Source organism: Empidonax traillii, unplaced genomic scaffold, assembly GCF_003031625.1.
Source record: "Empidonax traillii isolate 1590-97213 ecotype Southwest subspecies unplaced genomic scaffold, ASM303162v1 scaffold27:size3997909, whole genome shotgun sequence".
NCBI classification, from domain to species: domain Eukaryota; kingdom Metazoa; phylum Chordata; class Aves; order Passeriformes; family Tyrannidae; genus Empidonax; species Empidonax traillii.
The window spans coordinates 2197724-2222887 of record NW_020955220.1 but is presented as its reverse complement, the minus strand read 5'-3'; the positions used below and the strand labels follow the sequence as shown (position 1 = coordinate 2222887).

The window sequence follows — 25164 nt, the reverse complement described above, 5'->3', positions numbered from 1 at the left end:
CTAACATGATGTCCTAAATTAATAACTAACATTATTAGCTGAAAGACAGTGTATTTGTGAAAAACTGGCAGAGTCCCAAATTGTCTACCTCAGCAACAAGAAAGACTTAAGGTTTTTTATCACCAGGAATTCTGAGTCCTGGAAGCTCTATATATCCACAGTGATATGGAAACATTGCTGCCAAGGGTACAGACTACTAAAATCTGTATTCTCATTCTTCTTTATTATCTAACATAAAGAAGTAGTATTTTTATAGTAAGTAGGAGGGTCTTAAAAGTACTCATTAGCAAACTAATCAATGGATTTTGATCCTACTTTCCCAACCACACCTATAGTTGGTCTTTTGTGGGGTTGTTTGTTTGTTTTTTGTTTTGTTTTGTTTTCCACACAGGACATATTACCCAAAAAACAAAGGTCTTCTCTTAAGACCAGCATTAACTCAATGTCTCAACTTTAACAATTAAATAACTTCATATCCTATTTTCCTCCACACAGAAACACAAGAATAAAAATTGAGTGGCCACTTTGTGCCCTTCTGACATCCTAAATTTTTACATTCCTACATTTCTTCAATAGATATACACTAAAAATTCAGCAACAAATAGTCATAAGAAAACAAAATCAAAATTACTGGTTATAGACATCTTTAAAATCTGTCTCTTAATTTTATTACCTTATTGGGGCTCTTTGAGGGCCACACCAAAAACATACTCTCCATAGTGTTTTGATATCCTCTAGCTTTTTAGAGATATATTTTCTTAATGTCTCTGTTCAAAAGCAATAAGCCAAAAAGGATGCTGAACGTATTTCTGAACAAAGCGTTTTCTTACTTTGTAACACCGACATGGAGAATTCAAGATACTTGTACTCGCTAAGCCATGGTCTATTCAGCAACATTGTGTTAGCATTACTCACCAAGTGGAATTAAAAGCTGCACTACAGTTACCATGACAACCAGCTGTCTCCCACACACAGCATCAGTTTGAATTTGTGCAGACCATTTCTAACAATGATTTAAGTCAACAAATTCAGCATTACCCTGAGGTAAAAATCTGGTTTATGAACAAATAAATATTTTCAGTTTCATAATATCTCTTAGTTCAATACATTAATTCCAAGTATGACTCGGGAGACCTTCAGAAAACTGCAATGACTTTTTTTAGAAATTAAAGGTGAATGGTAATCTTCTGGTCAATGTACAGTGAGGATCACTAAAATTCCTAACCCAATGAACACGTAAGGAAGCATACAGAGATGAGACAGTGTAACACTAATAGAAGAGCTTGTGGGGAAAATACATTTGAATATTTATTAAATCATTTTCTAAAATTTACATTTGAATGATGCTGTTGATTACCTTGGGTAGTACCACTACATCATCAGTGTACGCTCACTAGACAGATTCTTCCTAGAAAACAAAGGTTAATCCATGTTCATCCAAAAGTATCAGCCAGCAATTCTCCATGGGGAAAATAATCTGAAACTTGGAATACAATTTCTGGGTTAAGGAATTATAAAACAAATTCCTTTAATTCTAGTAAACTACAAGGTTTGGGCTTTTTGCAGGGTTTTTTTGGTGGTTTTGTTCTTGTTCTGATTGACTGGTTTTGCTTTTGTTTTTAATATTTCAATTTACACGGAAAGAGAAGTCTCAGCTGCTTTTGAAACAGCTAAACAATAGGAGGTAACAGTAGTATATCATATTTACAGTGTCTCGTGAAACCTCATACAATTGCATGGCTTGCCATCAGTATGAAGTTGCCACCTGGCTACTTCAGATCCTTTTGATCACCAAGCTTTCTTTCAGTAAATGGCTGTGGTTGTTTAGCCTGGAGAAAGGAGAGTGTACACAGGTGGGGGTCGGTCTCTTCTCCCAAGTAACAAACGACAGGATGACAAAACGGCACGAAGCTGCAATAGGGGAGGTTTATATGGGGTATCAGAAAAAATGTCTTTACTGAAAATGTTGTCAGCCATTGGAACAGGCTGCCCAGGAAAGTGGTTGAGTCAGCATCCCTGGAGGTACTTAAAAGACAGGTAGATGTGGCAATTGGAGATATGGAGAACCGGTGAAATTGGCAGTGCTAGGTTAATGGCTAGACTCAATGATTTTCAATGTCTTTTCCAAAATAAATTATTCTGTGTTTCTATGATTGTTATTGCATAAACACTAAATGGCAATGATGAACAGATCTGCTTGCAGAGTAGTAGGATGTATTGTTCTGAGGGAAAACAAGAACATCCACAACAACATAAAACACACATATCAGTTGTGCATTTGTACAGTGAGAGTGGGGAGAGACAGCAATGTAAATGCTGAAAAAATAGATGTCTAAGCTACTAAAAATGTAATGTATAGTCAAACTAAGGATAATAAATTAGTAGCATTAGTTTTTACATAAGCAACTATAAAAAAAAAGTCAGAACCAGAAAACTTAGAGTCTGTATTTACTAAAGATACTGCAAATTCTGCATACTGAACTATGTACATTTTAATGATACATGCCACAATCACTCATTTCTCTACAAGGAAGTGCCACAACTAAATACTATAGCAGATTTCCCATATGGTATATGGTATAGCACTTGTTGCATCACAGACTCTAAAAACACACTAGAAAAGAAAACTGGTCAAATAATTTTAATGTATTCAAAATTAAAACATTCAGAGGCTATAAGGAATCTGATGTTATTAGGAGTAGTTTTAATCTGTGACTGAGGGGTTCTGAATTCTAAACCTGAGGAAAATAAATAATAAAAAGTTTTAGTTTTAATATAATGCTTTCAGTTTTAAAACAATTTCACTTATGGGAGAATGTTGGTCAGAGAATAAAGAGAGAAAAATAAGTATAGAATAATATCTAAAAGATTGAGAAAGGAAGTAGCACAGAAATGCATTCAGCCCTGGATCACTGTGGATACATTTGTTATCAGTGACAGGCAATGTGAAATCAAGCACACACTGAAATCAAACCCTTCTTTAAGGTTACACTAAACTGAACTGACAGGAACACTACATGCAACAAGGAAAAAGAAATGGATTTCTATATAGCACTTCAATCTTCAACAATGGGAATGCATAACGTTTAAATGTTAAAACAGAAGAATTCAAGGGAGAAAAAAGGTAGAAAGCAAGAAAAGGAATAAAATATAACCTGGGGCTCCAAATCCACAAACTCAGACAGGAACAATTTTTTTTCCAAAAAGGCTGCACAGGCAAAGGTAAATCACAATAGGAAAACAAATAGGATTGTTACCAGAATTTAACAGAACTGTAATAATCCATTAGCTCCTAGATTGAGCTGCAATGTAATATCATAAAATAAAACACAATTTAAAAGTAAATCAAGATGACAGTATAGGCAGATGTGAATCATTTTGCCCTGGAGTTGAGTCTATACCCTTGTGTCAAAGATGCCTTAATAGGGTTAAAGTAGCATTGCTAACATTAATGGGTATTTCCTTGTTACATTTCAAAAAAGTACTTACAGTAAAGGTAAAAAAATATGATTCTATGATTATACAGTCAAGGAAATGGCCTTTCAGATAGCAATTTAAAAAGAGGAAAAATTATTCAGTCTCACCACTGCATTCCTCTAAAATAGGTCTCACCAACTTTTTTTAATAATACATGCTTCATGAACACAGTAGATTTACAACTATGTCTGGACAAACAGTTTACATTTGGAACACTGTTCTGATATTCAGATATTATTTTCATCCTATCACATTCATATCTGAATGCCAATTTTCCAGTTTTCTGATGAGATCTCTATTGCCACGCTTTCACAAAGCACTCTCAAGTGCACAATGTGGGTACTGTTTGGATGAAACAGTCCCAAAAAGCAACTGAGAAGTTACATGGGACCACACGAGCTAACTTGAAACAAATACCCTCAGATACACGGTGTTGCTGTTGGATTCTCAGTACCACCTGTTATGCTCCACAGATTTGTACCTATTACATTGCACTGCTTATTATTCTTCCATTCTGTGATTCAGGTCTCTGATGATTCTCTTCCTCTTAAGAGTAATTGTTATCTGTCTGCTCCTCAAAACCAACTAAAACAGAACTCTTCCTCTTCCCTACACCATAACCCTCCTTTTTTTCTCCTTCTTTCTAAATCTGTGGTTAGCTCTGAAGTAGCCACAATCATTTCAACCTCCACATACAACAGCCTCCATATACAACAATATATATAGTCCCATCATTGCAGATTATAACAGGTAACCTCACCTGTTGTCTCATTAAAGGATAACTAGCTGAACTGGAATCGAATGGCTTTTTCAAATCAAAGGGAGACAACAAGCCTAAACTGAGATGGAAAACTTCATGTCTAGACATTAATGTCTACCAATAAATCTCCTGAAACAGATCTCAATCAAGCAATTAAAACCTTTGAAAAAGACAGCAGGAGAAAGAAACAGGGAGAAACAAGTAGCAAGCAACCTGTGGCCCCTCAAATGATATAGGGACAGCTGATCTGATCTGACCATGCAAATGATTTTATTAGAATAATGGCATACTGACACAAAATCTTGCACCTTACATATTCAGGTGACTAATGCAATACTAGCTTGTTTAATAAAACTGCCTTGCCAAATCCTTGTTTAAGCTCTCATTTCAGAACAAATTCAGTCTGGTTTTGTGGGGTACTGAAGTTAAGCGAATCTGCTGCAACTGCTGTGTTTAGCTACAGGTAGAAGAACTCAAGGGAGGAAGGGAAAACAAGATTGCCACTCTCCAGAAGTAACGTCATGTTCTGGCTTAAGGATATATGGAGGACGGCATTTGAAAAGGCCAGGTTAAAAGCTGGAGCAGAACACAAAAAAGCAGCCTCACTTTCTAAGTCCTGACTGAGGTCTGGAAAAAGCAAGAAAAAAGTCTTCCCTTCCCCCAGAATACACAGCTCAACAAAAAGGAAGCATCACTAGTTTATTTGGTTGATAAGGACAGGAAAGTTAATGCTTGGCATGCCAGTATTTTTTCACTTTGTAGGAAAGTTCTAGATTTGTTTCTGAGACCCAAACACACACCAGCCACCCTTTTTAACCCAAAGCCTGAAGAGACTTGGGATGTCTGGAATTTTTGTTTTCACTCTTATTTGCACTAATACTTTTACAGCAGTTTCATCAAGCAGAGATTTGGATTAGACTCTTATCTAGAGAAGCTGGCATTTTCTCTTTGAATACAAATATTCTAACAACAAATATATTTCTATTCCCATTGCTGATTAACTGCTGAATGCAGACAGAGTGACTCAATTTTACTATCAGTCCCATATTCCTTAGAAACACTAACCTTTTCAGTGATTTAAAGTATGTATTTATTTGGTCACATTTTAATCTAATCCTGAAATATATTTTTACCTGAAGCAAGGGAAAGACAATAATTTAAAACTGAGCATTTTGAAAGACATTGTGATGTCTGACTAGTTAGTGGATTGAATCAATAAACTGAATAAAATAAAACCTATTATTTTCTTCTGAGCAGTTAACCTCTTTTCAGATATATAAAGCAATTGATACAATTTCGATTGGCATTTCCAGTCATACAGTGAAAATAAGATTTTCTGTTATGGAGATAATCAAATAGGATATTTTTAAGACTTGGTTGACTGAAGCAATTAAGTCAATTCAAAGATTGTGTTTTAGATAGGTGAGTACATAATGAACTGAGTGTTCCTGAGAGAAGTCCATAATTATCTAAGGAGGAGAGAAGTGGACAGTAAAATTGAGTCTGCAGGCAAGAACCGTTGTATGTACCAATTTGAATATCTAAAGCAAAACTTTTGCATTTATTATATTTGAGAACTTCACAGATGGTTTAGAACAGAACGTTATAAGGCTACAAAGGGTTTTAAAAAGTGCCTGTCTTTTTTCCCCTAGTTAGGCTTCTCTATCCTTTTTAAAGTAATGATTTTAAGAAAAGGTATCAGAATTTGTCCCTTTTTAAAAAGCTTAGTCAATCTAATATAGTACATGGTGCTCTTCTGCTACTATTTTTGTTGATTACGGTTGACATGAAATCCCCCAGAGACACTTGCTCCATAGCTTGCTATCTTGACTAGCCCCAAATGAAGGTGCTGCAACAAATGAGGATAAATGAGGGATTCCATCCCTTACTCATTTTCCTCACATGTGTGTATATATATATATATATGTATGTATATATGTATATGTCTTTTTCTTTCTCTGAAATAATGTCAGATATATCTTCAATATCATAGTTGTGTACTCAGGTTTTATTTGAAGCACTAAAAAGCATTAATATCTAAGACCTTTAATTTTTAATGAATGAATGAAATAAAGTTTCAAACCAGGGAAAAATATTTTGTGAAATCTATGATTTAACTCTCCAGTAAGGCAAGCACCTACCATTGCACTTTGCAATGATCCTTTGCAAATCAAACATTTATATACCAGGCAACAAACTAATATTTTTGACTTTTAAAACTGAATCATGGTGGTCAGGCCTACAAAATTTACAAATCAATGTCCTTCTCATTAATGTAATTCCTATATTATTCTGAGTTATTTAATTAATTTTCTTGAAAAATATTCACATTTTCACACTGTTAGGTATATACATGAAAAACACAATTATATTTCTACTTAGATTGATCTCCATAATCATATTTGATAACTTCACAGGCTACAATTTATACTAATACTTATAATTCCACCTGTTATAAACCATATGCTTTCTTTCCAGACAGTATTGTTCCCTGGGAACAATTCAATGAATAAAACAGTTGGTTATTAAGCTAAAATTAAAAAAATGTTACTTGTAAAGCCCTACTCTATCTCTTCAACAAGCATATAGGCAAACATTTGTATAAAATATCATATTAAGTATAGTTTTCATAGCTAAATAATAGAAAAATTAGAAAGAAATTTCTAGTTGTAAAATAATTTCTTAGAATAGCTGAAAAAGTACTTTCTCATATACTCAACTGATTAAAAAAAGGCAACAGAGAAAGATCCTGTATATATAAGGCATGTGCAATACACAGTTTGCAGTATCTGGATACTTTGCTGAAAATGTATCATAAGCTTTAGTCAAATAATACAGCTGGATTTGCACTGGCAGATTCCAATTCAAAAAACACTTTAATTTTGTAGTTTGCTATATAGCACACATCCTTTTTGTTAGTTGTGAAGGACTGTTGTAAATTTCACACCGTGAACTTTAATTATCACTTGCTGTACATACCTTATAGAAATAAAACCATCTAACAAAAACAGAATGTGTGCACGTTAATATCTGCCTATTGTTTTAAGGAAAGATAAAACATTTACTCTGCGTGCAGGAAATATTGATAAATGCCACCTAAATAATATTAACAATTTAAGAAAGAATGCAACAGATCATTAGCCACTCAAATCTACACTGCTGTGCTAATTTGCAGCAGTTCAGGGCTCACTGAGGTCTCTTTTCTGCTTCTCAGTGAACATATGGGAGCCTGTAAAAATATTGCCCAATTTCAAATTCAGACCCTGTGTTTTCACTTGCCATAATTTTCAGCAACAAGCAGGATCGCTTATCCTAAACACTGAGGGTCTTTCGTGCTTAAATAATGAAAAACTTACACTCGTATTGAAAGAGGCAGAAGCACTGAGTGTAGGCCAAAGTTTGTGTAAGATAGAATCGTTTATTGTTCAAAACCAAATTTCTGTACTTCAACAAAACAGTGATAGAGAGGATGTCTACATGGACTATGACAGGCTAGAGAATAGATTTATTATATTTGCTTCAATCCAGAGAACCCTCCAGTGTGCATCCTTTTGCTCACATGGTAAATGACCAATTGATCTTCTTGTCTCTATTCAACAGTAAATAACCTCAGATACATGGCAAGGTAAGGCAGACATCCAAAAAGTCTCAGTTTCGTGCACCTATTTGTATTCCCCTCACAGTAACCACGTCTTTCATATTAAATAATCTTGCCTTTGAAACTGGTTTTTCCACAGATCTAAAAAGGTTGTCATTTTCATGTAGTTACCTTCTGTCGTATTTGATACACACATTGGCTCTGCAAACCTCTCTACTATCGATTCATTGCAGATTGCACCAATAAATGACCAGCATCACAGAGGTTCAACCCTTTCATAAGCTTCTAATCCTGCCATCCTTTAGCTCCCACAAGCCAAACTGAAACTCATCAAGAAACCCCCACACTATGAATTTAAGTGGAAAGTTCAAACCCACAGTTTTAAAGTCCTTTCTTAAAACCTAAGATCCTGACAACAAATTACCAGCTCATAAAAACGGGTCAGTTAAAAGGGAAAACTGCTTCTACACTTACATTTTCGGAAAACATGGATCAAAAGGATCACTGTTCTCATATGAATAAAAAATACTGAAGTTCAAAATAATGGGGTAGATGTCAGAGAAGAATTTTCCCCTCTCTTCTGTTAGAGTATTTAATGTGTTGCATGGAGAATTATATGACAAGAGATAAAAGAGAGAGATCATCTCTATGGAAACAGTGTGGGCTACTTCATCGGTAATGGATAGCGCAGAAATGAGCTCCCCAAATGTTACAAGGCAGCCCGGTAATGTAATTATTTGAACTAGTGCCTACGTAACCAAAATGGAACTATAAAATGGCTAACACATATTGCCTGAGAGATTTTACCAGCCATAATCACCATAGCAGTGATTAAACCTTGAATTGTTCTTTGGCCTCACAGTGCATAAAGTCCTTGAAGTTCCTTTCACTATACTATATGTTTCAAGAACTAGAATAAACTACTATAGCGTAATTTTTGACAGATTAATTTTACAAATTTAGTACAGTCTTAGTAACTGGCTGACTAATTTCAGCTTTAAATTATGAGTATTTGAAAATAAATTCCACTACAAAAAACCCAACAAAAACAAACAAACAAACAAACAAACAAAAAACAAATAAAAATGGACTATGATAAAATGACATTGTTTTACTTGGTACCTTGAATCTTAGTCATGTTTATTCATGATTCAATTTCTTAGCTTGGTACCATTATTTCTTATTTTGAATTTTCTTAAGCCCAGATATAACACAGCAAAAGGCAGAGCAAACAGGCTTCTGCTTCTCCTTGTGCATCACCAGGTTTGTACATTAATGTCCAGTCAGATACTGTCCAATCAGATGAAACTACAAGAAAGCCATTTAAGGCAGCAGTGTCAGTAGTGGCCTAATCTGTGCTGTTAAAAAAAGAAAAAAAGGTTTTGATTTAAAAATAGAAACTCATATTTTAAACACATCATAACTGTTAATGGCTTACTTTAGAAAAAAAAGTTTTTTTCCCTGGTACAGACTCAAAGTGCTGTAAAAGATCACACTAACTAGTCGTTATTTTTATCAGGAATAGGTAACACATCTGAAGATTGGGATGAGTTAAAACAACAGAAAAAGGACACCCAGCGGACAGAAACTGGACTAGTCAAATTCATAGAGAAAATGAGATCTGGGAATAGACAAAGTATATTCAATTACACTCTTTTTCTGTATTAATTTTGGTCCTGTCCTCATATCTCTTCTATCTGTCTGCTGCAATGAGTGATAGGTGCTATGACTGATATACTGCATACTGTTTTCATAGCTGCCAGCAAAGATGTTGATTATCATGTGCAGTTATCTTAAATCTCAAATCCAAAATTTAGCATGACTAAATTTTAGTTTAAATGTTAATTACATTATTCACTTTCTTTTTAGCTACATTAAACATTTTTACAGGTCTGCAGCTTTGGGATAATGGTACTTTGGGTGCTAAACATTACAACTATTTCTCTTACTTATATTTGTGTGGTGCATTTAAGGTCTAACAAATTTATATGATAGATTTCACTAAAAGAATCTAAATCTTTACTAAATACAAGAAGAAGAAATCTTGACTACACTTAAATGCACATGAATTTTACCTTGACTTCACTAAGACTAGTATTTGATGCATTTTTCTCCTGTTTCTCAAGGTTTAAGAAACATCAGCTTTTTTAAGTATTTATAAATAAGTAGATTTTGCACTAGAGAAAATTAATGTCCTTGTACAACTGAAAATTTTCTTTTCAAGTAACAGTTTTAAGTGTTTCCTTTCTAGGAAGTTATGAGGAATTAAAAAGCATTTTATGAAACACACAGCATCAGGAAAACAGTAACAATGTGAAAAATCATATTCAAATCTTCCATCAAACCTACTAATTAGGCCCATTAAATAAATAATGCATTTCTTAAGAAAAATCATAATGCTGACACAAACCATCACTAACAGAAATATTTTCTATTACACATCTGATGAGTACCTGATACTCAAAGAGTTTTTAATTATACTGAAACATAGTTCGAACGGGTATTTGGAAAAGTTCAATTGCTTGAATTCAACTGGAAATTATGGGACAAACCCAAAACTCTAAGCTGCAGTTGTATACCTTGAGAACAAGTAAACTGAGACCCACACAGTTTTCTGGTGCTTAAAAATATAAAACTCTATTAAACCAAACTCTATTTAAGGCCCACATGAGATACAGTTTTACTTTGCATCAGTTTGACCATCACATTTACACTGTGCCAAATTAGTGGGCACAGACTGGATTCAAAGCTTTACACTTGCAGATTTAGACCTATATTTATACTGTGATTTGAGTTTATCCAATAGGCTGTATGAAATAATCAGTAAACTGTACTGGGAAATGGTGCCTTCTAGGGTACTAAATTTACTTCATCTGGGTCAGAATGAATCAGCTGTGTCTCATTAGGTCTTTCTGTATGTGATATTCATAAGCTGCTTTTTTGGAAATTATAATACGAAAACTGGATGCCATCAAACAGTTTTGCTTCTATTACTTTTGCTGTTATTTACATTATTAACTTTTGCTGTTATTTACATGCTGTTTTTTTATTTTTATTTTTGTTACAGTTTCCATGTATGTTATCTATTGGAACTAGTACTTGCATGTAAAATCCACCTATGATCACTTTGTCTTTTCATGAAGCATCATAACTAAAGTACTCCTCAATTGTCTAAGAGATAACATTTATAGAACCTGCATTAAACTTCAATTAGGCAGGGAATTAGATAGACTGCTATGTGCTTGACTAGTTATCCTCCGCCTATGCCCATCTTATGATGGAGGATCTGATTTCTGATTGAATCTCCATACCACATAGTCTGCACACCATGCCTGATCTGCACAGCTCTGGCATTCAACAATGTTAGCACTTTTGCAGGTGAAAGAAAGCTAAAGGCTGTCAAAGTTGGGCAGGATAAGTAGCAATCTCAAAGTCTTCCAAACTTAAGCAACGATGGAGGCTTTCATATCTTTGAAAAAAATTTACATGTCACATATGTATATCCTTCAAAGACCAATAATTGATTTAATTAAAGTTATTCTAGCTTATTTTTGCCAAAAATGTGAATCTGACTGCAGTCAGCATTTGTTAAGCAAAGGCCAATTACTCCAATATCCATTGTATGCAAGTTATTGATCAGGAGGAATTCAAGATGAACTGGATTTTCGTAAGTGATTAAATCACCAGTAACCAAACCTGTCTTGAAGCATATAAAAGCTAATTATGTTCATTTCTGAGAAGCCAAAATGTATGCATTTGAAATGGACCTGATAATATTGGTCGTGTTTGCTGAATAAATATGTGTTACAAGTGCCTCAAAGTATCACTAACATAATTCCATCAAGTAAGAGATTATTTTATTTGCTTATCACATATTTAATCTATGAGTATAATTGTTACTTCCCTGTTCATATTTCAGATATCATTTTGAGGAATAAATACTTGAAGTTTATATAATAAATTTATAAGCAAATTAAAGAATGTGTCATCACAAACATAATTACCAATATTCAGCCATCATTCAGCAAAGGTTAGCTGTGACAAACAAATTCAGTAAACATAGATGTTTTAAAAAATAATTTTACACTCTGCACAGTACCTATAATTGAAATTTCTGATCTTGGCTTCTTAGCTACTGGGAACAGCCAGCTGCATCCGGAGGCATTAGTGTTAAAATCTTTTTATTTGATATGTGACTGGCAGATAAAAACCCAATTGTACATACTGATATGTCTTACTCTTCATGCAGTATGATTTTGTGAAAATGAAGGGTATAGAAATTAATGTGGCTTTCAACATACTCCAGTAGCATTTCACAGAGTATTTTAGTCAAGTGATAAGTTGCAATGTATGCAAACTGACTGGAGATATTTTTCATCTGCTATTTGGATCTTTATGATATTCATGATAACATATTTTTATTGTCTTTATAGTTAAAGTATCTAGAGTAGAAATAATAATACTAATAAATGCAAATACTAAATAAAAGGAAAACATGCCTTGAGGTGTTGTTTTGTTTCTTTCCAGTCTTCATGCATAAGATGAGAAGTATTCCATTAGTTTTTGTTTGGTCAAAGTGTTAATTTGTTGGGCATGATGGCAAATAACAGTTTTTATGATTGGATTGTATGGTATGGAATATATAAAGATATCCAAACACTTTGAGAATAGGGCTATGATTGAAAAAAAGAAGCATGCTACCAATAAAAAAAATACAAATCAAACACAAAACCAATTTGGACTAACATGACATAACAAAAGGAATACAATGAAAGACATAGTAGGAGCACAGTAGATATAGGTTTTTTCCTTTGATATAGATATCAGACTTTAAAAATGGTTTAAACTAGCTTAGACTCATATATGATATAGTTTTGGAAAATACATGATCTGTGTGAAAGAAAATTACTTAAGTTTAATGTTGATTGTAACACACCTTCCTCAACAATGCAGTGAAACCCAATAACCCACTGAAATTCAGTAAAAGGTGAAAAGACATAGCTGTAAGCATAGATATATGCATACAGGAACTCCTTTCTATTTCTTAAAATCATAAACTATTGTTTTGCTCAAGTCCTCAAGATGGGAGGACAACAGCATACTCTGGGAATATACCAAGTCAGATATTCATGGCAAAGACTATGGGTTTGGCAATTTGTTTGTATATTATGCTTCATTTCTGCACGGTTAGGTTGCTGCACCTAATTACTCCCACAGAAGCAACAAAAACATCTGTAGTAATTAATCTTATTAGAAGCAGCTGTATTCATAAACTACAAATATTGTCACAATTGCAGAATTACGGTCTTTAAAAACGTCAATAGAGAACAGAAATGACAGGTGAAACTAAGCGATTTGCTTAGCCAAGAATGCTGACCTTTCTCTACTGACAAAGGGAAAGTCACAGATCAAAGCATCAGTTTCAAGCTCTTTTCACTAGCAAGATACACAGCCAGTTACAGTTTGGAAGTTTTACTTACTGGATATTTTGGCATGTCAAAAATTCTCTGTCTAAAGAGTCATATTTTCTTCCTTCACCAAGGATCATCAAGATTAAACAGTGGCCCAAGCAGCTACAAATTGTATGAAGATAATAAAGATTAAGGCCAAAATGAAGAAAAGGCACTGATGAAATGGTCACTCGTGAGGATAAACGTACAGTTCAAATATGGAGTCACAAGAGGTGATATATTTGTGAAGAGTCAGAAAGCCAATCTACAAATGGATCTTCATAATAGCAGTTTTAGTCCTACTCCTTATCTTTAGTGCTCTCATGAAGTAGCTGTTAAAGAAATACATGAAGCACTTCATGACAAAATCTCCCAAACAACTCTGAAAGCACAAAAACTGAAATCTCCCCGAAAGAGGGAGAAGACAGAAGACAAACTTCTGAATATACATAGTTTTACATCATGTTACTCTCACAGGGATACAAAGTCTCCAACATTTCCCAGGGGCAAGAAATTGAAGAAAAATTATTCACCTCCCAACAACACCCCCTTCACTTCTATTGTTCAAAGGCAGAACCCATTATAAAGAAACCAGAATGTTAACAAAATAAAGTGAATTAATTTAGAAGACTAGAATAACTGTGGTAATTAAACCTCAACTTCTATACATAAATAATGAAAATAACACAAAATTGGTTCCAAGGACAAAACACAGTGATTTCTTGGGAACTAGTAGCATATATATTTTAATATGAGAAGGCAAGTTTATGCATTTGATTTCCAGAGGACCTTAATGCAATTTAAGACCCATTTACAAGGTATCTGGGTAAATTTAACTTAAATGTGATTTTGAGATGCCAGATCTACAATGCTGTGCACAAGCAGTCACGAGGTTGGATTTCAGAATGGATTCACAGTTTGTCTACACCATTTACTCATTAGAGCATTCTTGAGGCAAACATTATAGGGAGACACAGCCAAGCTCCTGGGCACTTGGCCAGGCAATGTGCCTACCTGCCTCACAATATTCCAACTGTCTTTTTGCTGACATTATGAGACTGGTGTCACAGACAGAGATTCTGGCACTGGCAGTCAGAGCAAACATAGAATAACATTTCTTTTATAAAACACAGGATAAGGAAATCTGCACTAAATACCAGAAATCTATGGACACTTCAAGCAGAAATATCCTCAGAATATGTATTGATATTGAAGACATAAACCCACAGGTTCAGAAAAAGCAAACAATAATCCTAAAGGTCAAGAAAGACCACAAGTTCTGTGTCGAATTCAGACTGAACAGGATGTATACACTCTAATGCCTGAATGTGTAGAGAAAATTCTAGAGTGACTATAAAATAATATTAATAATCCCATTCTTCTGAGTCTTTCAATTCACACTTCTTTTGACTGGAGAGAATTTGAAACTTGAGTCTCATATTTAACTAGAGTTAAAGTAATTCACACCCCTATATATTGTTATCTAAAGATAACCACTAGCAACAGTATTTATGTAAAAAAAAAGAAAAAAATCAGCCAATTTTAGCCTAGGACAAAACTTAATTTAATGCTGTTCATATAGTCTGGAAACAGTAGCACAAATATAGACAGACAAAAAAGTGATCAAATAGTAATGCAAAATTTCTGTTACAAAACTTCTACCTGTCAAATACAATGGTTTCCCCTGAAATCTTGCACTTGTCAGAGAGCTTTCACTCAGTTCCAGAAGTTTGAGAACATATCCCCTCATATCTCTTTGCTGTTCAGTAACATCTGCCCACTACTCAGTGTTATTTATTAAAGTGTTGCTTAGACAAGAATGTTAAAATGTTATAAAATGACAGCTGTACAATTTAAAAAAGGCATAATATATGAGATGGAAAGAAATATTTAGATAGGTGCTAGATATTTTTAATGCACAGATATTTGGTGAATTCTGATGTAGATTTTCATAATTATTTATATCATATGACATTTTTCCACAGAAGGCTTTAAAAAGGCAAAACTCAACTGAAACCCTGGTGTGGAAGCCTATGTTTTCATCGAACAATTACCTTTTTAAATATAAAAAGTAAGTATGAAGATTCCTAGTGAAGTCACTGGGTGGCATGGATTTGTAATGAAAATGCAGTAGGGCCTCTAATGCAAATAAAACAATATAAAATTTCACAGGATTTAAAACAATTTTTAATAAATCCCTGTAGATAAAAACCCAAGGAAGTGGAGAATGGTAGCACTCAGGATATTCAAGTACCACATAAAACTGAAGTGTGTGCTTTATATTTACTCTCCAAATAAAAAACAGTAACCTAAAAATCTAGACAGTTTCTCATCTGATGATATGCACTAGATATTTATGACATGATGCAGCACATATGTTATTACTCTTGAATAATACATTTTGTGTTGTGAGATTTTCACAGACAAACAATATGAAGTACCATACTTGTTATCATGTAACAAGCCCCCAAACTCTCATTCTTAGAGAGACCTGTAATTCTTAGGAAGCACTTTAAAAAAAAAGTAATGAAGGCAATAAAAAGTCAGTCTCTTCACCATAGTAAAACCTTATGTATCAGTTTCAGAAAGATTAAATAAAATCATATATAAACTAAAATAAAGTCCCTTTATGACTGTATAAAACAGATGTTTACACTCCAAAGAGCATTTCTGGAAAAGAAATAACCACTGATACAACCCCCAAAAAATAATTTTGAATGGCTACTACAAAGGCATATGTACAAGTTTTGAATCAGTTTTCTGTTGAGAAATTTCATTTTCAAGAAACAAACTTTAAATACCCTTGCAAAGTAAGTAAATCAGCTCTACCTACTGCACAGTAAAAGGAGCAAGCAAATTCCTCCCCGAGGGTTCCCCGCACTAGAGCAGCCATTGTGCCATCATTACTGCAGTCCATAGGCAGAAGCAGCCACAGCTGTTATACATTACCCTAAACAGGCACCTTGCTCAGTAGATTCATGTCATCACAGACTTAATGGTCATGTTCCCTCACCTTGAACTCATTAACTCCTTCTCCTAGCTGCTTCAGGGAGGGAACACTCAGAAGAGAAATTTCTTGTGAATAAGAATTGCAGAATTCCTGGTATGCTAATCAATGGCGTTTTCCAATGTGCTCAATAAATGGAATGATTAGCTAATACTTACTGTTAATTTGCACATGCATTTCATACCCAATCCTATTTGAAATCTCTATCAACAAAGCAATTTTCCTTTAGATTTCAATTCTAGTTTTCAATTATTCATTATAATAGTTTCCAATAATTTCCTACCCTTTCTTCAGACTTGTTAGACTTTTTCTAGCTGATCTTAAAATTTCTAAGCCGCATCTTGGTATGTTTCCAGTTGACACCTTCTTTTTCAGTATTGGACATGTCCTTAGAAGAATAATGTTCTCTTTTCTCATTCAGGTTTCTTTTTCTTCCTCCTGTCATCATTGCTGTACTTAATACATTGATCATGACACACTACTAGTCATACAGCACAGTTCACTGAAGTCACTTGATTTAGTTTATGAGCTCAGATTTTATTCTTTTAAATAAAATATAGTATCATTCTACCATATGTATATTACTGTGATACAGCATCTTCTCAAGCTATAAAACACTACTTAAGAAAGGAGATACAAGTAAAAAATGGAGGCAGAGATGCCTCATACAGCTGTAATGAATATATTTTCTCTGCTTTTCAGGTGAGATTAAGACTTAACAGACATCTTTACCCTTGTATAAGAATAAAAGGAAAGCAAGACTGGACCAGTCTCATGATAGGGCTCAGTGATATATCAAATGTAGTCAGAAGGTGACTCTTTTTCAGAGCAATTAACAGACGCAATCAAAGGACAGGAAGTGGGGATGATGGCAAACTGACTACCCTAATGCTGTTATGTAAGTAATGGAAGATATGAATTGTCTAACAAGTTCTTGGTATTTTCTGGAAATAGCCTCAGACAAGTAGGTAAGTATTTGTAAGGACTGTTGTTTCAATAGCTAGTTATGTAAGAGAATTTGGTCAAGAATATAAGGGAGTCAAGATTCTGAGTCGCCTTAAAACAATCAGAGTTCTTGAATACTATGAAAGGAAGGAATTGCCACAGCACATTAAGAACAATGACATTCCAAAACCAGACTTTAACAAACTGAGGAAACAAAAGATAGGATCTTTTGGGCAAACATTCAAAGTTTTGTTTTGTTCCTTAAAAAAAATCCAAACCAAAACCCAGTTCTGGAAGCAGGAAAACAACTTATTCTAAACAGGAAGATAAAAAGGAAGTACACAATGAGACTTAAGGATCTAAATCGAGATCTCTTGAATGATTGACATTTAAAGAAGAATAGTACCAAGTGTGTAAACAATATTACCTATAAAAGAATAGCATCCATTTCTTAGGGTGAGTAACGTGACTCAGCAATGACTGGTAAGGTGCATTAAGCCAATCCAGAAAAATACTAAAAACTGCAAGCAGATGAAGCACAAAAGGGTCCTTTATTAAGACAAAAAGGTGAAATCACTTTAACAGAAAAGTCTGAAACAGTTTGGGCACTTTTTCTTTTGTCTTTAGAAAGCAACTAATTGCGATCAAGAACTTTGAATAATTTTATTAAAACTGAGACCAGAGTAGACAAGAAAAAGGGAAAAGGAAAGAGTAAAACCATATTTAGATTTCCATTTCAGCAAGACTTAGCAATCTAAGACAGCTGTCATCAAGTAAAGTAAGATTTTAGCTGTTAGATCTGAAAAAGTGGAAGAGGGGGAGGTCTCACAGTTAAGGCAGCAAAACCAGTACTTAAAATTTTCTTCCTCCTTTTTATGTGTTTCTGAACTATCTAAAAATTTACTAAAACAAATTATTTAAAAATCAATTTCCAAGCACCTAGGGATAAGATAATAATAAAGAGACAACATAGATTTGTCAAGAACAAATCATATTAAACAAATCTAATTTAATTCTTTTTGGGTCAGAGTAATTCAACTAGTGGATAAGAATGAAGAAATATTTGCAATGTACCTTAACCTAAGTACATAAGGAAAACAGAGTTTTGCTGAAAGTGCTAAAGATGAGCTTACATGGGTTCAAAATAAGAAATGTACAAAGAGGGTTTTGACACATGATTACAGCAGAGAACATTTCTGCTTGGATTCCAGAAGGCTTTTTGGGTCAGTAATCATTATACATTGTTATGAATGATTAAGATATTGCAAAAAAGACATCAATTTTCTAAATAATGTAAGAATAGATTATTCTAAAAATATATAAAATTATCTTGATACACTCTGGAACAACAAGTGAGAAATGTCATGAAAGGAAATACACAGTATTAGATTTTTTAAAAGAAAACATCCATAAACACAAAGGTAAGATAACTGATTAACTCAAGAGAAACAGAAAATTTTAAGTCATCTAACTTTGATAGTCAAAAACTAGATATACTGTTCTGAAATGGGCGACATCGAGTAAATGAAATGTTTTATGAAGATGCAAATCGTTATTTCATTTTTTTTGTAGTTTTCGAGGCCTCAGCTAGAGTTTATTGCGGAGCATCCCACTTCAAGAAGACAAATGATCAGATAAAATGACACTTGATGTGATTTTATTTGTTAAATCTTAAAAAACAGAAGGCTGAAAAGTAATACGATAATAAAGTGTGTTTCATATTGCATGTGATCAATCACTTTCATGATATGAAGGGAAACTGGCTTATTTGCAACAAAGAAGGTACAGTTCTGAAATAAGGAAAACCTTTTCAACTATCAGAAGAAATAAGTTAATTATTAGTTATGGGATGCTGTGATTATCAACAGCTCTTATGAAAATAAATATTTGGCAGACAAGTCTACATATAAGTTGCTAAAAAGAGGGAATTCTGTAGAAGTGATAGCTCTGAGGTCATGTGCTGCTTTCTTTTTCTTTCTCTTAAGTAGTTTGATATTGTCCAATTTTGTTTAAGATTCTGCTTCAGCAAAAAAAAATGAAATAACTTTTCTAGAAGAGCTTTGCACTTTCAAAGCCAACACACGTCATGGTTGATCGACAGCTCAACAGGTCAGAGAGGGAGAAGGAACTAACTTTTGGAAAACTGAGGGCTTCTTGAAACAAGAATGTAGTAGTGCTAATGCCATAAAGACTCCCAGTTAGGAGCATCATACTCTCCTCTCATTGATCCCTGTGCTACAGCATCTAGAACCATCATACTGAGACCTACCAGAGCTGAAACAAAACCAAAGCATATAAGAAATCTGGTTATTCAGCCAATGGAATGAAATGTTTGCATAACTGTACACTTACTGTTTGCTTAAGTGTAAACTTTTTGAGGTTGACAATCAGAATCAAGCCTCTTAAGAGGCTGCTGCAGCGCAGAGTACTTCGGTCATACGATGCACCTTTTTTTAGTTTATGAATAGATGATATGCTGCAAAACACAAGTTCCAAATGCCCCCACTCCCAATTCCATATCTGAAGTTTTGTTGCAAATTCAGAGCTTACATAGGTATAATCCAATTCAGAGAGATACACAACGTTTTACATCTGCCTGTCTATCAGCTCAGGCTATTGCTTGTCCAGCAAAATTGTGATTCTATGATGGAGCTAGAAAGACTATTTTAATGAAGAGCCTTTCTTGTAGCTGGCTATGTATTCAAAGTACATGCATTCATTAAAAAGAAATAAGTAAAAAATAACACATATTTTGTTTATTCTGCTAGTGACTTTTGGTAACACTATTTGAGGACAGAAATATGCAGGGTATTTATACTGATGAACTTCAGCACATGACAAAAAGATTCATGAAAGGAAAAAAGAAAAAAGCCAACTTCTCAAATTCAAAGCCTAAAATTTTTAATAAATCATACTTCTAGAATTTAAACAAATGGAACTATTTTATCAGCTTTTTGAAAAATATTTTAAGGTCTTCCTTTAAGAGACTGCAGGGGGCCTGATAGAAACCTTAAAAAGGCTTTGATTTTATTTATTTAGGTTTACTAGATAAATTGATGACTTCAGGGATTCTTAGCATCTTCATCCAAAGCACTCATGTCTTCATTAAAAGTGCTGAACATGATTTTCAAAAGTTAACCAAAGAATAAAATCTAGAATAATCTCCAATTTTGAACACAAATACTCTTACCATTCTATGGCTATCCCTCTACCATATGAATAAGCACTGTGCCAAATACCATGACAAGCCCTTTGCCTGATAGTTCTTACCACTGAAACTACCTGTATTCTGACCATAAAATACTCCAGCCAGTCCAAAAGTAAATTTAATTGACTGAGTTGTAGTGTGAGCATTTACAAAATTTGTGGCAGCTTGCGCACAGGTCTGCACTGGAACAGGACAACACAGTCAGAAGCAAATATTGAATATATTACAGATTTTGTTTCAATATTTTAATATATCAGTCAGCTCAAAAGACTATCTTAATGTTTTAAGAGGCACATTCCATATAATGGTGTATAGTCTGTGCCTGGGAAAATGGTGTATGCAACACACTTATTTTGCAAAAAAATGGACTACTTTCAATACAGACATTTCTAATGAAGACTTTGGTTACATTTTATAATCTTACAGGTCTTTCAAATGGTTACTTAAAACAAGTTACTCTAGGCCTCACTTTCTGAGTACCCATTACTGCTCAAGAAAGAGGTTACAGAGAGAGATACATTATTATTACAAGATAATAACACCCCAATCGACCACTTCTGCATAGCTGGTAAATATGCTTTGTTTCAGAAGCTTTATAATTAATTCCTTTAGTGCAAACCCCATATTTATCAAAAGCTAAAATACTAGCTTCTAAGAGGATTTTTTTTTTCAATTCAACAAAGCAGCATTTTTTATCATATCACACTTTTAAAAAGGATCTTTGTTGATTCTTGAAAATATCTTTATAGTATTAGTTGTGCATTGGCTACATTTTGAGTTCCTAACCTGTACAAAGTGTTGCTCATCTGTTTGATTGGAAAGGTGGATTTGATTACCTTTCAGGCAGGAGTCATCTTGAGTTCTCCAAAGGCATCTCCTTGCCTTACTGATTTGGGTTACAGAACAAATGTCTTTTCATCTGAAAACCCCCATACTTTTTCTCTGAGTCCTTGTGACATGATATTTAGTTTTGGTGCTAATTTTATTCAACTTTTATTTATGGATTTAAATGAAAACTACATTTTTATATCTATATTTAATAATTTGTACAGAGAAGCAGCACAAAATTTTCCTGAAAGTACAGATCCCTGTGAAAAATGACCTAGACCCTGTTAAAACATAGTGCCTCTGTGTCATTTAACAAACAAGTCTGTGGGATTAAGGAGACTTCCATTGGACAGATTAAAATTCACATATTACCAAAAAAGGCAATGGAATACAGAAATAAGTTTCTTAACTTGAGATAACAAGTAAGCAAATGATAATTTGAGAAGACACTCTGGCAACATCAACAGAATTTGGCAGTTGGGGTACACTTTAGCAAATCTTCAACTGAAGCGATGTTCCCATCATACCATATGGATCTCATAGCTGGAAATTCACCAGCAGTGCCAACAGATGTCAAAAAGCTTTCAAAGCAACAGAGTTAGAAAAGATTATATCTATTAACTTTAGTCTATGTATAAACATCCCAAAATTTCTCAGAGTTCATCAGCCTTCTCTCCTCTCCCTGCACTTGCCCTTAAGACCATGCAGATATTCTGAGGCTCACATGAAGAATGAAGCCTGGGTATTTTCCATTGCAGGGCAGCAAAATGAAGATGCAATATGCTAAATGAAATCCTCTCCAAATGAGAGTTCTTGGAACAGAAGAAAAAGAAGTGGATTTAGCAACACAAGAGAAAACCAATAAGCAGTTTTTGATTCTGTGGGAAAGACTGAATGGAACGAAGATGTTGCATAAATACTAATGTTAGGGGAATCTGAACTTTTCAACCTTTCCAACAAAACTTTCTGAAGAAGGGAGCATTCAGGCAGAGAAAAAAAAAAGCAGATTTCTCTCTTTTTGTATAACATCCAGAAACATTGCTCTTTGTTCTGTACAAATCTTCCCTCCTTCCCATGCCAGCAGACAAAAAACATTCTGACTAGTTCAGTGGCCTCAAATGAAAGGGAATGATTTGACACCAAGTGAGAGAAGATAGAAACAGTTCACATCCCCAATTTGTTCATTAAGATGTAGCTTGTTGGTTCACATTATGAGAAAACACAGGAAGTTTGCCTGAAATGTTATTAAGTATTTCTAAATACAATATTTCTATTTACTGCATAAGGTTTTAAGGGAATCTGTATTCATTCTACAGCAACATTGAAGCTTGTTTTGCATTCATTCATAAAAGAAGAAATTTTTAGTAAATTATGTGAACATAAAATACAACATTAGGACTTTAGAATAATCTAAAGTCATTAATTCTTGGCATTTCTCTTTAGCATGAAATAGATGCAAATTTAAAATTTACCTGTCATCGTAAAATACAACAAAGGAAATACCCATCCACACAGAAAATCAACACAGATGTCATTGCATTGCTTTTATTTTTCCCTTTTACTGACTGCTATCTTCTCAAGCAAATGAGATAAACACCAACATTATCAGGGGAATTTTTATTTAAAACAAACAGATCTTTTGTTAGCAGTCTTCTCTTTATGGGACACTTGAGGTTTAGGATTTGTCATTATTACAGAGTGGAAGACAACACTGTGAATAATTAGTCTTTCAGTATCAAAATCCACATCTTAGTCAAATAGCTTAAGTACTTTTCATTAAATAATTAATGATATAGAATGAAGCAATTGTGTTTGGTGTTTTTTCCCCCTTTTAAATACAATTTAGAAGATTCAGAAGATGACCATCAGAGAAGATTAAGGATCTACTGCTACATGAAGCATAATATCTAGTAACAATCTCTGAGTAAGAAGTTTACATATTGTTTACTGGGACACTTACTCTTCCTGGATACAAAAGACCATTGTCAGGGGATTCTAACTCCACATACACAACTTATGGCCTATTAGAGTGAAATGTTGTATTTTGTAGTTCCTTGTAAATTGAATTTGTCAAAAGGTACAAAGGAGAACTTGGTCCATTTTTATAGAAAAGCAATCGTGTTTTACAAAATGTTGAAGCAACCATCTATTTGATACGAAACATGTCAGTTTTATAAAAGGCAAGCTAGAGAACTAAAAGCACTTTTATAAAAGCACCTTTTAAAAAACTTATAAAAGATGATTTGGTAATGAAAAAAAACTAACAAACAGATGTGGCAGTGCTGCTTGTCCAAGAGCAATAAAATATGAAGAGAGCTAATTTTGCCTCTTCTCTCTGAGCCTTCTTTACAGGCAAAAAGCCAAACACCTAAGTTTCATCACCTGGCTAACTGATGAATTATGTCAACACTATTTAGTCAACAGGTTTCAGCACATGGACTGTACAGCCCTGAGAATCTGCGGACTAATTTTAAGAGATCTATAAAAAAAGCACAAAGAAAAACAAATTCATAGATACTGTACAACAACCAATGGAAGTAAAGTTTCTAAGTTGGTCCAAATCAACAGTGAAACGATACTAATATGCCAGGAACCAGAGTGGCTGAAAAATCACTGCTACTCGAACCTGAAGGATCACACAGGACTGTATACTTGATGCTTCTACATAGCATCCATTTCTGAAAATAACTACTAGTAATATAAATAAGTTAGCCTATGTTCTCCATTTCCTGATCTACTAAAGGAGAGCTGTAGTGCACTTCTTAAAGTATCTTTAACATGTTACCCAAATAAAATCACAGTCATATTGTCCAAAAGAACAAGACCTCAGATGCCAACAAATCATAAAATATCAGGGGAGTAAGCAATAACTCTCACTTAAAACAGACAGATTCCTTAAACCTTGAAGCTATTCAGGAAGATATTCAGCAACAGTCAAGACTAAGCAAAAATTTTTATACTTTTGCTAAGATCATACTTTCAGATATAAATATTTAAGCGTGTATATATCTGGTTTATATATATTATATATGTGTGTGTATATATAGATACACACATTTTAAAAGGTCTTCAGTCAAAATTCTAAGGGAGAGTTATGCAAAAGCAAGATAATTCTTACAGAACTCAGAAAACAATGTATCACTGAATCTTTACCATACATTGTATGGTAAGCATAGTGTAAGCATAGTGACTTCAAAGCCAGTGCAGCTATTTTACAGAATTTGAAAGATTATTTTTAGCTGTTCATGTTAAGTAGTCATTTTTAAGAGCCTACAAGAATTACACATTTATAATTTAATAATTAATATTTTACTGATATGAAGTATTAAATTAATTTCTCACACAGGATCACTATAAGCTTTCTTTAATTCTTAAAAAGAGGAAAATCAAGTACCTATGAGAGGCAGCTACTTTGACATAATTCTGTCATTTACAGGCAGGGCAGTGCATATCAGGCCTTTCAGTCAAGTGCATCAGATCACAAAAGATGCTGAATATCAGATCTTAAGTATACTCTTTTGGTAGAACATGCACTATGCAATACTGAAAGTGCTGTAATTTTCATAGGCAACACTAAGACTTTCAGAAATCTCCTAATTTTCTATTCAGAGAAAGACTCTCAGTTATCATATACCAAAACTCATTTATCATCTGACTTTCACAGAAATCCATTCTTCTACTGTATTTTCTAGTTGAGCTGTTATTAGTACAAAAAAGTACAATGGTATTCCTGACAGTAACAGATCAAATTCACACTTCACCTGAGGTTTTAAAATTTTGTTTATTGTGAGTCACAATTCTGCCTTTTTCTCTAAGAAGAAAGCCCCTAATTAACAACTCATTATAAGGTATTTCTGTAGTCAAGACTGTGCAAGAAAACCCAGAGTTGCA

At 33.9% G+C, this 25164-nt stretch overlaps 1 protein-coding gene across 1 annotated transcript in view; it reads right to left on the bottom strand.

The window, feature by feature from the left end:
- Positions 1–25164, bottom strand: part of ADGRA1 (adhesion G protein-coupled receptor A1) — a 274315-nt gene that overhangs the window by 67370 nt on the left and 181781 nt on the right. The window lies entirely within an intron of this gene.